Here is a 17,525-nt window from a genome sequence, read left to right as displayed (position 1 = left end):
AACCAAGAACATATATTAACAGTTTTGAAGGAGGATTGGAAAAGACGACAGAAATTATGTACAATAACACTGATATGTTATATTGTGCACATGTTATATTTATTGAGATTGATGTCTATGCGAGTTGACAGATCCATCTCCCAGAAAATGGTTGGGCGAGAACAAATTCGAGCTACTTTAATGCAACAGTTAAGTGAAACTCATAGGTGTCGTGATATCCTACACATGGGTCCTAATGCATTTCTTTAATTGTGTGAGAAATTAAAAGCAACATGTCAAGTGAGAGATACAAAACATGTTACAGTAGAGGAGCAAGTTGCTAGGTTCTTGTATATAATAGCTCATAATGTGAAAATTAGAACCGTTTCATTTTTCTACCACCGGTTTGGAGAAACTGTTAGCCGCCACTTCCATACTGTGTTACGAGCAATTATTTTACTAGGGATATGTTTGTTTACAGAGACAGGACACTGAGACAGGGACATAGAGACACAAAATCGTGTTTGGCAGAGAAGACATGGACAGAGACAATGTGTCCAGAGACAATGAATTAGTGTATTTTGTGTCCATCTTGACAAGAAGGACACAAAGACACTAACAAGGGACACAACTTATTTTTTATTTTTTCTTTCATTATTTTGTTAATTTTTTATAATTATATTTTTTATTATTATATTTTTCATCTCAAATTTTTTGAATAAAAAAATGAGAATAAATTGGATTTTCATAATTTGTTCTAGTTTATCCCCAAACAGAATACAAGAACACAAAATTTTGTGTCTCTGTCCATCAGTGTCTTGTCCTATCCTGTTCTCGGAAAAAAATGCAGCCTAGAAGATGAATTTCTTCGACAACCATCTGCAACAATTATTTCTCTGGCGATCCTTCACAATCATAGATTTTATCCTTTAAGGTATGGACATGTACAATTACAGGAATAAATAATTTTGATTGATATATAAAATTTCATGTTACTTTATTAAATAATGTACTATTATTTAGGATTGTATTGGAGCTATAGATGGAACACATTTTCGTGTCAAAGTACCAATAGCAGATCAATCCAAATTTTGAGGGAGAAAAGTGTGTCCGACACAAAATGTATTGGCTGCATGTGATTTTGATATGAAGTTCACTTATGTATTAACGGGTTGGGAAGGAACAGTATCTGACTCAAAAGTTCTTAAGAATGCATTATCAAGGGATGATAATCTCAAATTTCCACGAGGTTAGCATATACATAAAACATCATTGTCTCATTAGTAGGTAAAGATTAGTAGTTTGTGTATTTATACTAAATTAATCATTTTAAATGATGGATTTTGTAGAAAAATTTTACCTTGGAGATGCTGGATTCATGCTGAAGCATGGATTAATTACCCCATATCGAGATGTAAGGTATCACTTAAGCTGTGTTTGGTTCATGTATGGGTTAAAACATAGACACAAGAACATAGACATTGAAGACATAGACATAATGAGACACAATTTTTACTTTGTAACTTCACATAAGGCATGACACTAAATTACAAATGTCAATATTATCCTTATAAAAAATACCACTATCACCACTTTTTTCTATCATCACTACCACTTCTCTACTGCAATTTATAACTATTAGAATAATCAAATAATTCAATCAAACAACATAATACAAGATCATAATGTGTATTAATCTAATATCACTTTACATCTTAAAAAACAAACAGGACAAGAGTTCAAATAAATTAAATTTCTTTTTTTTTACAAACAAATTCCAAATAGATTGATAACAATCTCCAACAAGAAAAAGAAGAAAGACAAATTGCTAAACTAGCTGCATGCAACAATGGAAACATCAACTCATGCTAATCTACTCTCCAAAGACCAAATCAAATCTGAATTTATAATAATTTTTTTATGGTCAAGCTCTACAATAATAAAAAATTAAATATACATTAAAAAAAGAAGAGTACATGCGATGAAGAATAGAGGAAAAGGAGGAAGAAGATGATGGCATGGAAGATGGTAGTAAGGAATAGAGGTAGATCTGGAAGAAGACAACGAAGACAATATGAAAACAAACGTAGATCTGGACATCAACGCACGATAGTATGCAAAGGAGGCTGCAGCAATTTTTGTTGCAGAGGCAACAATGGCAGAAAAGGGCAAAAAAAGGTATAGACAAAGATGAAGAAGAGAAAAAGAGGAAAAAGGTCATGACGGTGTCGATGACGGTAACAGAGTTGGCGACGGCTACAACAATAGAAGATCTTGATGTGGAAGGGGAGATGGAAGAAGGAAGACCTAAGAGGGATGAACTGAACTAGGAGGGAAGGAAATGATATAGAAGGGAGGGCATATTTAGGAATTTTATAAATTTATTAAGGGTGGCATTGTCCAAAAAATTATTATAATTTGTGTCCATCTAAAAAGATCCGTGTCTCACCATTTTGAAAAGACACAAATTACACGTCTCTAGTGTGTAACCATGTGTATCCGTGTCTTTCTTAAATTTATGTCTTACAAAACAAACACTGGACATGTACTACTGTGTCTGTGTCTTTGATGGACATGGACGCCAAACAAACACTGCCTTAAAGAGTATGCAAGACGTGGCCCAAAAAATGGAACGGAATTATTTAATCTCCGTCATGCGTCATTGAGAAATGTTATCGAAAGGTTATTTGGAGTTTTGAAGGAAAGATTTGCAATAATCACAAGTGGCACTGAACCACATTATGACTTTGAAATTATGACTGAAATTGTGCTAGCTTGTTGCATATTACATAACTTTTTAATGGGTGTAGATCTTGATCCACATCTCATAGCTCAAGTTGACTGAGAACTACAAGAAAATAATCCAAAAGAGCATGAAATAATTAGACATGAACAAGATGAAGACTATAAGCGGGGAGCCATGTTAAGGGATGAAATAGCTGCTCAAATATGGGCTGACTATCAACTAGGGCTCTGATCACTCATTTAAAAAATTTTACAAATGAACTTATTAGTTGTATTATGTGTGCGCTGAGTTGATATTTTAACTTTGATGTGTTATTATTGAATTTATGTTACCTCTTGATGTGCTATTATATTCTGTTTAATGACGTTGGTATGCAACTATTGAATCAACTTATCACATGTTATACTTATGGAGTGTATTGAATCTTTATTTGTTGAATAACTGATAAGATAGTTTACAAATAATTTGATTTAAGATTATGGTATGTTGTTTCTATCTGCTTGTTTTGTAGATTGACAGGTGTTAATGGCAAAGAAAGCTTCATGCCAAGGTGAGGCCACTAGTCGGGATACCTTAAGATGGACCGACGAAATGGATACAACCTTCATTGATGCTTTGATTGAAGAATGTCGTAAAGAAAATAGAGTGGATGGCACATTTACTACAATGGCATATGACAATATACTTTCACTTTTGAGATCTATCTATGGTAACCACCTCCGCAAAGAGAATCTTAAGAATAGACTCAAGACTTTAAAAGATCATTTTGGAGTTTGTTATGATCATTTTCATGGGCTTAGTGAATTTTGTTGGAATCTAATTACAAAGATGTTTGAGGCTGAAGCTGAAGTTTGGAAAGAATTGATTAAGGTAAACTTTATGCATTTATTTTCTTTTTTGGTTAGAAATTTCACTAGTAAATATTGAAGAATTATATCAATAATATATATTTATATATAGACACACTCATAGTAAATATTCTTCTATTTGATTTAAGCAAAACCAGAAGTGAAAAAGTGGATGCGTACTCCAATCAAACACTATGATAAACTATTTGAGATATATGGTATAGACAAAGCAACAGGAAAACATGCTGAAAGTGCCAAAGAAAAAGTAAAAAGGTGGGAGAAGCATAAAGAAACAATTAACTTGAATCATGATGATAGTTTCTTAAATATGGAAGAGGAGTGAAATGATGAGCTAATTACTCCTCATGCTACTAGTTTTACAATGGGTCATAGTCTTGAAATTGGTTTATCTAACCAATCAACTGGCTCTCAAAGAACATCATCAAAAGGCACTAAACGTAAAACAACTATGAGTGATAAATTAGAATTAGAAATGGAAAGAATAAGTCAAGGCATTCAAGCATTAACTGAGATGATGAAGGATGGAAATTGTTTCAATGAGAGATCAATTAATATTACTGAAAAGCAAGTGTTAACAGCTGAAGAACAAGTGTAGGTAGCTAAGGAGCAAGTTCAAATTGCTAAACAACAAGTGCGAATAGTTGAAAGGGGTCTTGTGATTCTTGAGCAAAGTAGGCCTCGAATTTACTCTAAAAATGATGTGTGGTCTGAGTTAGAAAATTTAAGTGTGATGCCAGAATTGCGCATAAGGTGTTATCGCTTTTTAAGTAGAGAAGATAGAGTTAAAAGAGAATTTTTTGGTGTTCCAGCTGACGTACGTCTTGCCACGTTATATGAATTAATGAAAAAAGCAGGTGCACTCTAGGAACAATAGTCCTAGTAATGTGGCTAATATTTTGAGACTGGCACAAATATAACTTTAGGATGAAGAAAGGTACTAATATCTTTATATTTTGTGGGTAACATATCTATGACTTAACTAAGGCTTATAATGATAATACCTCATGCCTTTGTATTTTGTGACTTTCATAACTATAACTATTGTTAACTATGCTATTAGTAATGAGTTAGTCAAAGAAATTTATGCTATTAGTAATGACTTGATCAAAAAGATCCCAATATTAACTTTGTTAGTTTCATGTCTAAATTTTGTTTTTAGCTGACTTAGCGTGTTATCATGTAAAACTTCTTTTATGTGTATTTGTAAATGTAATATAAGACATAATATATTAATCAAATGATATAATGTGGTCGATTAACCTCTTTAGAACTATGTACATGTAACTATTGATTTAGGTATCTTTTCTTCTTGAAATTGTTTCCAGTTTATGTGGTGGGATGAGAAATAGACAAAAATAAAATTTATATCTAAATAGATCACTCTAATTTTATGATGATTATTATTATCATTATTATTATATATAAAATTTATATTCCTAACTTGTTATATTATAAATATAATTAAATTTTGTTATTATTATTTAATGAGGTTGTTAAATATTTACATAATTATATATATAATAACATTCTTACAAAATATGAAGAGTAAAATTGTTATTATATAACTTAACTCATTTTTCTCTCTACTTTTCTTTCCAAACAAATAACATAAATTAATTATCTTTCAATATCTTTTCATCTTATTTTTCTTCCATCCAAACACACCAATAGAAATTAAATTTTACTTCAATTTCTTTTCTTTCAATTTTTTTCACTCAATTTCTCTCCTTCCTATTTCTTTCCATCCCAAATAAAGCGTAAGAGTTTTGTTTAATTTTTTTTTTCAAAAAAGCTTACTGGACCAACTGCCGGTATTGTAATTTTTTGGTGAAACATGTGGCCTTTTGTGCTTTTATGTTGTAACGGACCAGTAGATATTGAACATAATAGTATTGTCATTCAAAGACAATAGGTAAAAAACAATAAGTATCCTATAACATTCTTATAAAGCAAGGTTTTGAAGATAGTGGAAATCCAGCGTGTCAATGCTCTTAACTATGGATGTACTATTCATGATATGTATATCATCCACCTCATGCCATGCAATGATTCATACATATATTTTTATTGGCTTATTGGTTTATACCATCCATTACATGCCATGTTTCAGTTGAATCATACACCTTCCTTTTGTATGTACTCTTTTATTTTTTTTCTCTTGCCTTTTTTATTTCTACTAGATTGTAAATTTTTTATTTTTTATTAAATATGTTGCTTTTTTTATTTTTTTGTATTTACAAATATCCCTTTATAATGAACTATAATTCACTTTAAAATTCTACAAGATTTTAAATGTCATGTTTAATAAAAAATAAATAACTATATTAGGTGAATACTAACAAGAGCAGCTACATAATTTATCTTATCCAAAAGGATATTTATAGTAGATACAATTTTTTTGTTGAGAATTATGCAAGCTTGAGTATATTTGTAAAATAAGGAGAATGCATGAGTACAAATTTTATTATAGCTATATGAACCGTTTACTTATTTCATGTATTGATTCCACTCACACGTGAATGAACTTTTTTTTCCAGTCATTATATTCATTCCAAGTACTTCATGTACACTGAACTATATAATTTTAAAATTTCATACACGTCTGAGTGTTATCATTTTTAAACCTTTGTCATATTCTTCACCTTTGCTTTGCTAATTGGCTACTGCTTTTTCACTTACATTGCAATCAATTTTCTGTTTCTCATGATTGCTCATGTTGATCAATGCCCAATCATCGTTGCTTGCTTTATATTGTTAACATAATTTCAAAATCCTTCTGACTTATCTGCTCTGTGTTCATGATCAGTTGTACAATTTTCTAGATTGCATGACACTCTCATTGGTTTGTTATTATAATTTAATTTTTTAATTTTTTTAAACACTTCGTTTGATTTTTATTTTCAATACAGAGTAAGTATTTCTATGTAGCCATTTTTTTCTATTTATACTACCATACCCTCTCATGGTTCGTTACTGATTAGCGTATTTTTAGTTAATTTTAGTTTCTTTTCACTCCACCATCACATTTTTTTCTTATTATTTACGTTTAGCTCTTCTATCCAGAATGAAGTTTCATGATCAAGGCCGTTATTTTTTCATGGAAGTTAATCCTGATATGGTAGTGTATCAATTGAATAATCTCTTTATTTTAGTTCTTTTTTTACTTTTATTTGTTAAGTCATCTTCATCTTTTGTTTGTTTATGCTGACATAATAAATCATAATTTTTGTTTTACAACAGATGGGTGAATTGCCATCTATTTTTTACAAGAGATTCAGGGATGAATTATCCATCAATTTATCCTTTTATGATTTCTCTGGCAATGAGCTCCAAGTTATCACTGAGAAGGGTCACCGCACTGCAATAATTGTTGCTAGTTACAACAATTTTTACATGTTGTATGGGCTTAAACAAGGTGGTTGGTTGAACATTTGTTATGCTGGGAAGGACAAGTTTCTTATTCTTGAAGTTGAGGACCATAATATGCATTTTAAAGAGCCTTGCTTTTCCCCAATTAAGCTTTCTGGTGATATTAAGCCATCTATTTCTGTTAAAGATGTCATAGATCTTTCCGAGTCTACTAATGTTCTTAATCCTGTTTTACATTCTGTAAACTTTTCAGATATTAATGTCTCCCTTAATGAATCTAATCAAAGTTCTTTTCATAACTTATCACCTCTTGAGTCACCATTTTCTGTTCATGTTGTTCATGATTTTTTACATAAAGAACTCCCTGTTTATTCTGATTGCATTGCAGATCACATCCAAGACAGTGTTACAGACAACCATATTCCATGTGAAGTGGTTATTGGTCCTGCAAATGTTTCTGATCCTTTTAAACAAGTTTTGTCATTGGAGGAGGTCCCTTCTTCTTCAATTTGTCCTAATCCTTTGAATGTTAGTTTTTCCAGTTGCTATCATGTATCTAATGATCAACCTTCCCTCTCCATATATTCCCACTTATTGCCAGATATCCAGCAACCTATTTCTACTCCTGTAGTTTTCTCTTTACCGTTAGTTAATATTAATGTTGAACCATGTAACACCCTAACTACCAAAGCTCACACTTCCGGCTGTGTAACTCTGATAGCTCGGACATTACGACAACACTTATACTATTTAATACTAAAATACGAGCCTGTTTAAAACTTTAAATCATAATACCGCTCCCAAAAATACCTTTGGCTACACCAACATACATCCATACATACCATACAACTTATAGAAACTCATAAAGAGTACATCCATATATATATACATACATATATATAAATAATATTACAAACAGTATCCAATATAAATCCTATCCCTCTTACAGAATATATCGAGATAAAGGCGAGGGTACAAAAATAATAATTTAAAGCAATACAGAGCATCTCAATAACAAATAAATAAACTTTTCGTGACTTTTGCGCCCATATCCTGAAAGGGAAAAAATGTAGGGGGTGAGAACATCATCCTCGAAAGGGTTCTCAGTAGAGGGTTTTTGGGAATTACTGTAATAGGATACGTGAAGATAATCGCACCAGTGATTAATAACCATCTTATGCCTCTTTTTAAAAAACAACAGTTTACAATAAAAGTAAAGTCGGAAATCTCTTCAAAAAGAGGAACCATTCAATTCTCAAAAACTCAAAAGCCTTTCAAAAGGTTTATCATACTGAGCCAAAATAGCCTTTCATATTTTTCCAAACCAGAAACACCAAACCAAAACCAACCATCGGTCCATCTCAATTCAACCACGGCCCTAGGCCCAAACAATCCAATCCAACAACCAATCACCACAAACCAACAGAGTCTCAGATGCAAATACAGATAGGAAGTTCAAGCACAAACAAACAGTTATTGCAAGTAGGACAATTAGCAATTAATCACATAGGCAAACCAAGTATAATATGCACACCCAAACAATGTCACATAGATGCATATGATGCATGCCTGTCCTTAGTGGCTGATGATATCATCTATTGGTTATAGAGCCAATCCAACAAGTCTTGGTAGCTAACCATTGGATTGTCCCTCTGTCGTATCTCCCCAACTCAAGCTATACTCAATATAAACTTGATCATAATCATGATCCATATCCATCACCCTCACTGGTGAATATTTATGGGGGTGAGCTCATCCGGGGCTTTCACAATGCCCGGCCACCCTGACGACATAGGGTCAAAAGAGCTTCAAGTCTCAACCTGGAGCAAGTGGTGGCTAGCCACTGCTCTCTCCCAGGGAAACTCTTATCTCTGATAGTGGAAGTGCAATATCACAAATTATCAATATCTCAGCATATATGCCTTCATTCTTAGCTATGGATCAACATCCATCTCAGCCATCCGGCTCACAGTTCAATCCAGAACCAGCCAATATTCATAATCATACACAGCCATTCCGGCTCATAGTTCAATTCAGAACCAGCCAATATTCGTAATCATACACAGCCATTTCGGCTCACAACAAAACAACACTTCCACATTCAACATCATCAATTCATAAAATTGGCATTTGAGCCATAAATCACTTTTCTCAAATAATTTCACTTTGAAATCAAGTTTGAAATCTTTTCAGTCTTGGCTTTAAATATCTCATTTCTCAAATCATCTTAGGCTCATAAGCCACTTTTACTCAAGGTAAATTCCCCTTTGAAAATAATGCCACTCTCGGCATCCTCTTTCCAAAACTTCCATAACCATGGCAAGTTAAAGATTTATTTTGAAATATTCAAAATCATCCATACAACAATGGAATTTTATAACAAAAGTTTCTCGACAGAGTCTCAAGTTTTTAGGGGAGAATAGCATAACTCACTTCGCCAAATTCATTTAAAATAATTAAAACCTTGGCTTCCCGATTTGAGTAATAAAATAGGATCTAAGCCAAACCGAGTCATGTAATCATTTACTTCTTTCAAAGCCGTTTCCTTTACTTAGGCAAAATCAGCTTCAACCCCCATGATAAATTCTAAAGCGTTTCAACTGCTCAAAATTGGTTTAGTCTTGCAAAAATTCAGAATTCGAAGAGTACTTAAAACCTTTCTCAAAACATTTTAAAATGAAACTTGTCAATAGACATTTAGGTTCTTTCAAAGTCATTGAAACTCTTCTAATTGAAACCCTCAAGTCAAATTCAAAGGCAATACCCTTGTCACATTTAAAACAGCTTTAAAACATAAGTTTCATCTAAATAACTTTCTCTTGAAAGAGATATAATGCCTTTCTTAAAAAGCAAGACTAAATCACAATTTCCTCTTTAATAACTTATTTCAAAAGCATGAATCATCCTTTTCTTGATAATTCAAATAGAATAGTAGAAGTCTTTAACTCATCATTTTTCCAGACAACATTTCAATAAAGACTCGGATTTTATAGAAATTTCGGCAGCACCTCCCCTAAAACTTGGACTTTGCCACCCGGTTCGGGTCCCAACTAAACCGTTCCTCAATCCCTTTCAACAGTCCAGAATCCAAAAATCAATTCAAAATCACGCTAAATCCAACGGTCGCCTCAGTGGCATATATCAAGGAAACCATTTCAAAATCAATTCAATATCAACCGATTTAACTCATTTCCAAAGCTTTAAAGAAATGGCTCAGTAACAAATCATTTGTCCAAAACCAAGTCAATTAAAGTAAACCAGGCTGAATTCAAAAGTGCATTCGACTTTTTAAATCATCAAAATAATTAACTCAAATCAAATCAATCCTCAACGGATTAAACTCAGATTTCAAATCTTTAAAGAATCAACTTCAAACATTACATTTCACAAAGCCGCACAATAATTCAGCCAAACAAACATCCATAATCATTCGAGACAATCAAATAATACATAAGGCAAATACAATCACCAAATACACAATATCTCACATCAGTATCCATATGTAATAATTCCAATACATAAAACATAGTTTTTGGAAAGCGTCCATACCTCAAAACGCAAATCCATAACCCCAACGCCTCATAAGTTCTTTCTGCCTCAACTCGAAATCACCGGCAACCAAAACCTCGGCTCCAAGCCACTTTTGCAATAGCCTCAACAACTCGAAACGAAGAAAGGGCGGCTGAACCAAAACAGCGACGGCCTCTGAACCGGTTCGACGGCAGCCCGGTAGCCACCTCAAGCGGCTGCGGCAACCGGACTCCGGCAATGGTGCCGGCAGAGTTTTCCGACGACGACAGCGGCATTTTCCGGTGGCAGAGGCAACTTCATCCCCTTTTCACCCACAATCAGCCACGTCGGAGGTAAGAGCTGGTAGCGACAGCGGCGGTTCAGCAGGGACGAGTCCTCCAGCTCGTGCAGCGGCGCCGTTGGAGGACACAGACGCAGCGGCAGCCTTCCCTAGACGATAGTGGCGGCGCGACAGACCGGAGCAACACGGCGGCAGTGAGCTTCGATCGCGGCAAAGGGGCGGCGCCATTCCTCCTCGCTCGTTCCTGGCAGTAGCTCGTGGATGGACCAAACGACGGCGGCACAGGGACAGTGGCGCGGCGGTGAGGCGTGGGTCGATCTCTCCCGGTTTCGGGATCTCTCTCTCCTCGCTCAGATCTCCCATTCCCTCCGCTAGCAACGGCGGCGACGATGGTAGTGGCACCCACTGTGCCGCCTCCCTCTTCTTCCCCCTCTCCTTCCTCCCTCGGTCCCCCCTCCTTCTTCCCCTTTTTGTTTCATTGCTTTCATTCAAGAAGAGGAGGAAATTGCACACGCTACTGCTACTGGTGAGGGAAACATTGTGGGTGCTATGGCTGGATCTTGGGGGGGAAAACAGGTCGGGTTTGGATTTTCAGGGTTAGGGTTTCATTTTCAAAAATTAAGGTTAAGGGTACTTTGGTAATTTCACTCAAAAATAGGGATAATATAGTAATTGAAATCCAAATTAAATCCAACACTAATCATATATAGGAAAATGCTACTTACTTATCAACTTTACAAATTATTTTCAATAAAATGCCCAAATCTAAAAATTAGAAATAATATAATTAATTTCTCTATTTTCCAAAATAACAACATTAATATTTAAAACATTACTTGTCTAATCCAAATCATGTAAAATCCCTATTATTTCATAACTGTCAACTTTATAATTTAAATATAGAAAATAATCCAATAATTGTAAAATTGGATAATAATTACAATTCATCTCAAATTCAATAAATCAAAACTTGCCTTAATTATCTTTAATAAAATAATTTCTGAAATTAAAGGTACAAAAATACTGAATTTGAAATTAGCTATTAATAGCCCTCTTTCAAAGGTCTTAAGTCTTACATTCTACCCACCTTATAAAAATTTTTGCCCTCGAAAATTGATACAAAACGAAAGAAGTTTCATAACAGTTCATTCTTGAACACATTTAAGGAAGAAGCAAAATATCTCAACATATAAACATATAGAAAAGTATGAGGAAACAATACACTTATTGTACAATGCATACAATGGGGTTTAATTGAAATTAAAAATAATTAATGGGTTATTAATTAATTTCATATTATTTTTAATTTGAAATCTAAAACCATTTAAAATTACTCTTAATTATAGATTTAAATCAATCATTTAGGTTAAAACGAGAATCTTCCTGGCGGCATATCCTCCTCGGTTCACGGCTGCCCCATGCGCTAATTTCCACCTCCCAGAGCAGTCAACGGCCCAGCACTGCGTCCTGGGATCGGCTTCCTCCTTCAGCTATGATTGAACAGTCCACCGCCAATAACAACTAACCAACCAGCGCTGCACTCTCCTCCGCACAGAACGAAGCCGATTCACTCCTTCAGAATGGCAGAATCGCAAGAAGAACGTGTTTCAAGCGAGGATCCTCCTTTATGCACTTCACCTAGCCGAAATTCATTAATGGAGGTCGATATAGTGGAACCGCTAGATTGTGTAGCCTCTGACGTTTCAGAGAATTTATCATACGAACAAGAAAACTTAGCCGGCGATGTCGCAGGCCATGGTTTTAAGTCGAACAAGGTGAGCAATTAGGATCCTCAATTTCTGCCATGGATGTTTATTCTACGTTCAGTTTTTATGTTTAGTCACAATGTAAATGAGTACTTTAATTGTATGGTTATTGAAACATGCAATTGTAAGCAATCAGTTGAGATGCAAATAAATTTATGTTTGTTTTATATTTAATGGTATCATTACATGCATTGAGGATTAGCTAAAATTAATTAACAATTTCATGCTTATATGATTACATCCAGGAGCACATTTTTGCGTACGTTTTTTTTATATGCTCTCTTCATTTTAAATGGCATCTTTATTTGCTAATCATCTTATTATGGACTTACGTGATTTTATGGATGACGGGATAGCATAATTTAATTTTTAGGTATGCTTATATGAATGCATTTTTATTTATGGTGTCCGTATACTATCCATACGTGATGATCAAGTGGTGCGCGAAAATTGTGATCATCAATGGCGCCATCAACATGGTACGCTCAATTGCAATCTCAACTCTTTATCACAACTTCGCACAACTAACCAGCAAGTGCACTGGGTCGTCCAAGTAATAAACCTTACGCGAGTAAGGGTCGATCCCACGAAGATTGTTGGTATGAAGCAAGCTATGGTCATCTTGTAAATCTCAGTCAGGCAGACTCAAATGGTTATGGAGGATAATATAAAATATAAGATAAGGATAGAGATACTTATGCAATTCGTTGGTGAGAATTTCAGATAAGGGTATGGAGATGCTTTGTCCCTTCCGTCTCTCTGCTTTCCTACTGTCTTCATCCAATCATTCTTACTCCTTTCTATGGCAAGCTGTATGTTGGGCATCACCGTTGTCAGTGGCTACAGTCCCGTCCTCTCAGTGAAAATGTTCAACGCACCCTGTCACGGCACGGCTATTCAGCTGTCGGTTCTCGATCATGTCGGAATAGAATCCAGTGATTCTTTTGCGTCTGTCACTAACGCCCCACAATCGCGAGTTTGAAGCTCGTCACAGTCATTCAATCATTGAATCCTACTCAGAATACCATAGACAAGGTTTAGACCTTCTGGATTCTCTTGAATGCCGCCATCAATTCTAGCTTATACCACGAAGATTCCGGTTAAAGAATCCAAGAGATATCCACCCAATCTAAGGTAGAACGGAGGTGGTTGTCAGGCACACGTTCATAGGTGAGAATGATGATGAGTGTCACGGATCATCACATTCATCAAGTTTAGGAGCAAGTGATATCTTAGAACAAGAACAAGCTGAATTGAATAGAAGAACAATAGTAATTGCATTAATACTCGAGGTACAGCAGAGCTCCACACCTTAATCTATGGTGTGTAGAAACTCCACCATTGAAAATACATAAGAACAAGGTCTAGGCATGGCCGTGAGGCCAGCCTCATGATCTAAAGACTCCAGACCTCGATATCTGAATACAATAGCAAAAGGTCCTATATGTAGAAAACTAGTAGCTTAGGGTTTACAAAGATGAGTAAAATGACATAAAGATCCACTTCCGGGCCCACTTGGTGTGTGCTTGGGCTGAGCATTGAAGCTTTCATGTGTAGAGACTCTTCTTGGAGTTAAACGCCAGCTTTTGTGCCAGTTTGGGCGTTTAACTCCCATTCTTGTGCCAGTTCCGGCGTTAAACGCCGGGCAATCTTGAGCTAATTTGAAACGCCAGTTTGGGCCATCAAATCTCGGGAAAAGTATGGACTATTATACATTGCTGGAAAGCCCAGGATATCTACTTTTTAACGCAGTTGAGAGCGCACCAATTGGGCTTCTGTAGCTCTAGAAAATCCACTTCGAGTGCAGGAAGGTCAGAATCCAACAGCATCTGCAGTCCTTTTAGTCTCTGAATCAGATTTTTGCTCAGATCCCTCAATTTCAGCCAGAAAATACCTGAAATCACAGAAAAAAACACAAACTCATAGTAAAGTCCAGAAAAGTGAATTTTAACTAAAAACTAATAAAAATATACTAAAAACTAACTAAAACATACTAAAAACATACTAAAAACAATGCCAAAAAGCGTATAAATTATCCGCTCATCACAACACCAAACTTAAATTGTTGCTTGTCCCAAGCAACTGAAAATCAAATAAGATAAAAAGAAGAGAATATGCAATGAACTCCAAAAACATCTATGAAGATCAGTATTAATTAGATGAGCGGGGCTTTAGCTTTTTGCCTCTGAATAGTTTTGGCATCTCACTTTATCCTTTGAAATTCAGAATGATTGGCTTCTATAGGAACTCAGATTCCAGATAGTGTTATTGATTCTCCTAGTTAAGTATGATGATTCTTGAACACAGCTACTTTATGAGTCTTGGCTGTGGCCCAAAGCACTCTGTCTTCCAGTATTACCACCGGATACATACATGCCACAGACACATAACTGGGTGAACCTTTTCAGATTGTGACTCAGCTTTGCTAGAGTCCCCAATTAGAGGTGTCCAGGGTTCTTAAGCACACTCTTCTTGCCTTGGATTACGACTTTAACCGCTCAGTCTCAAGTTTTCACTTGACACCTTCACGCCACAAGCACATGGTTAGGGACAGCTTGGTTTAGCCGCTTAGGCCAGGATTTTATTCCTGTGGGCCCTCCTATCCACTGATGCTCAAAGCCTTGGATCCTTTTTATTTTTACCCTTGCCTTTTGGTTTAAAGGGCTATTGGATTTTTCTGCTTGCTTTATCTCTTTTTTTTTCTTCTTTTTTTTTTTCGAATATGCTCTCTTTTTTTTTTTTGAATTCACTGCTTTTTCTTGCTTCAAGAATCATTTTTATGATTTTTCAGATCCTCAGTAACATGTCTCCTTTTTCATCATTCTTTCAAGAGCCAACAATTTTAACATTCATGAACAACAAATTCAAAAGACATATGCACTGTTCAAGCATACATTCAGAAAACAAAAGTATTGCCACCACATCAAAATAATTAATCTGTTATAAAATTCAAAGTTCATGCAATTCTTCTCTTTTTCAATTAAGAACATTTTTTATTTTAAGAAAGGTGATGGATTCATAGGATATTCATAACTTTAAGGCATAGACACTAGGACACTAATGATCATAAGACACAAACATGGACAAACATAAGCATGAAAATTCGAAAAACAGGAAAATAAAGAACAAGGAGATTAAAGAACGGGTCCACCTTAGTGATGGCGGCTTGTTCTTCCTCTTGAAGATCTTATGGAGTGCTTGAGCTCCTCAATGTCTCTTCCTTGCCTTTGTTGCTCCTCTCTCATGATTCTTTGATCTTCTCTAATTTCATGGAGGAGAATGGAATGTTCTTGATGCTCCACCCTTAGTTGTCCCATATTGGAACTCAATTCTCCTAGGGAGGTGTTGATTTTCTCCCAATAGTTTTGTGGAGGAAAGTGCATCCCTTGAGGTATCTCAGGGATTTCATGATGAGTGGGATCTCTTGTTTGCTCCATCCTTTTCTTAGTGATGGGCTTGTCTTCATTAATGAGGATGTCTCCCTCTATGTCAACTCCAACTGAATAACAGAGGTGACAAATAAGATGAGGAAAAGCTAACCTTGCCAAGATAGAGGACTTGTCCGCCAACTTATAAAGTTCTTGGGCTATAACCTCATGAACTTCTACTTCCTCTCCAATCATGATGATATGAATCATGATGGCCCGGTCTATAGTAACTTTAGACCGGTTGCTTGTGGGAATGATTGAGCATTGGATAAACTCCAACCATCCCCTAGCCACGGGCTTGAGGTCATGCCTTCTCAGTTGAACCGGCTTCCCTCTTGAATCTCTCTTCCATTGAGCACCCTCTTCACAAATGTCTATGAGGACTTGGTCCAACCTTTGATCAAAGTTGACCCTTCTAGTGTAAGGATGTTCATCTCCTTGCATCATGGGCAAGTTGAATGCCAACCTTACATTTTTCGGACAAAAATCTAAGTATTTCTCCCGAACCATTGTAAGCCAATTCTTTGGGTCCGGGTTCACACTTTGATCATGGTTCTTGGTGATCCATGCATTAGCATAGAACTCCTGAACCATTAAGATTCCGACTTGTTGAATGGGGTTAGTGAGAACTTCCCAACCTCTTCTTTTGATCTCATGTCGGATCTCCGGATATTCACGACCTCGGGGATCACCTTCTTCATGGCCATAACTTCATAGAAGTGGTCTTGATGCACCCTTGAGATGAATCTTTTCATCTCCCATGGCTCGGAGGTGGAAGCTTTTGCCTTCCCTTTCCTCTTTCTAGAGGTTTCTCCGGCCTTAGATGCCATAAATGGTTATGGAAAAATAAAAAGTAATGCTTTTACCACACCAAACTTAGAAGGTTTGCTCGTCCTCGAGCAAAAGAAGAAAGAAGAGAGTAGAAGAAGAAATAGAGGAGATGGAGTTGGCTTTTTGGTTCGGCCAAGGGGGGAGTAGTGTGTAGGTTGTGTGAAAATGAAGGAGTGAGGATGGGTTTATATAGGAGTGGAGAGGGGGTGTATGGTTCGGCCATTATGGGTGAGTTTGGGAGGGAAAGTGGTTTGAATTTGAATGGTGAGGTAGGTGGGGTTTTATGAAGGATGGATGTGAGTGGTGAAGAGAATAGTGGGATTTGATAGGTGAGGGATTTTTGGGGAAGAGGTGTTGAGGTGATTGGTGAATGGGTGAAGAAGAGAGAGAGTGGGGGGTAGGTGGGGATCCTGTGGGGTCCACAGATCCTGAGGTGTCAAGGAAAATTCATCCATGCACCAAGTGGCGAGCAAAAAATGCTCTTCATGCCAATTCTGGCGTTAAACGCCAGGCTGGTGCCCATTTCTGGCGTTTAACGCCAACTTCTTGCCCTTCCCTGGCATTTAACGCCAGTCTGGTGCCCTTTTCTGGCGTTAAACGCCCAGAATGGTGCCAGACTGGGCGTTAAACGCCCATTTGCTGCACTCACTGGCGTTTAAATGCCAGCAAGGTTTTCCTCCAGGGTGTGCTATTTTTCTTTCTATTTTTCATTCTGTTTCTGCTTTT

Source organism: Arachis ipaensis, chromosome B3 (assembly GCF_059453495.1).
Source record: "Arachis ipaensis isolate K30076 ecotype BB chromosome B3, ASM5945349v1, whole genome shotgun sequence".
NCBI classification, from domain to species: Eukaryota; Viridiplantae; Streptophyta; class Magnoliopsida; order Fabales; family Fabaceae; genus Arachis; species Arachis ipaensis.
Note: the sequence above shows the minus strand (reverse complement) of the source record.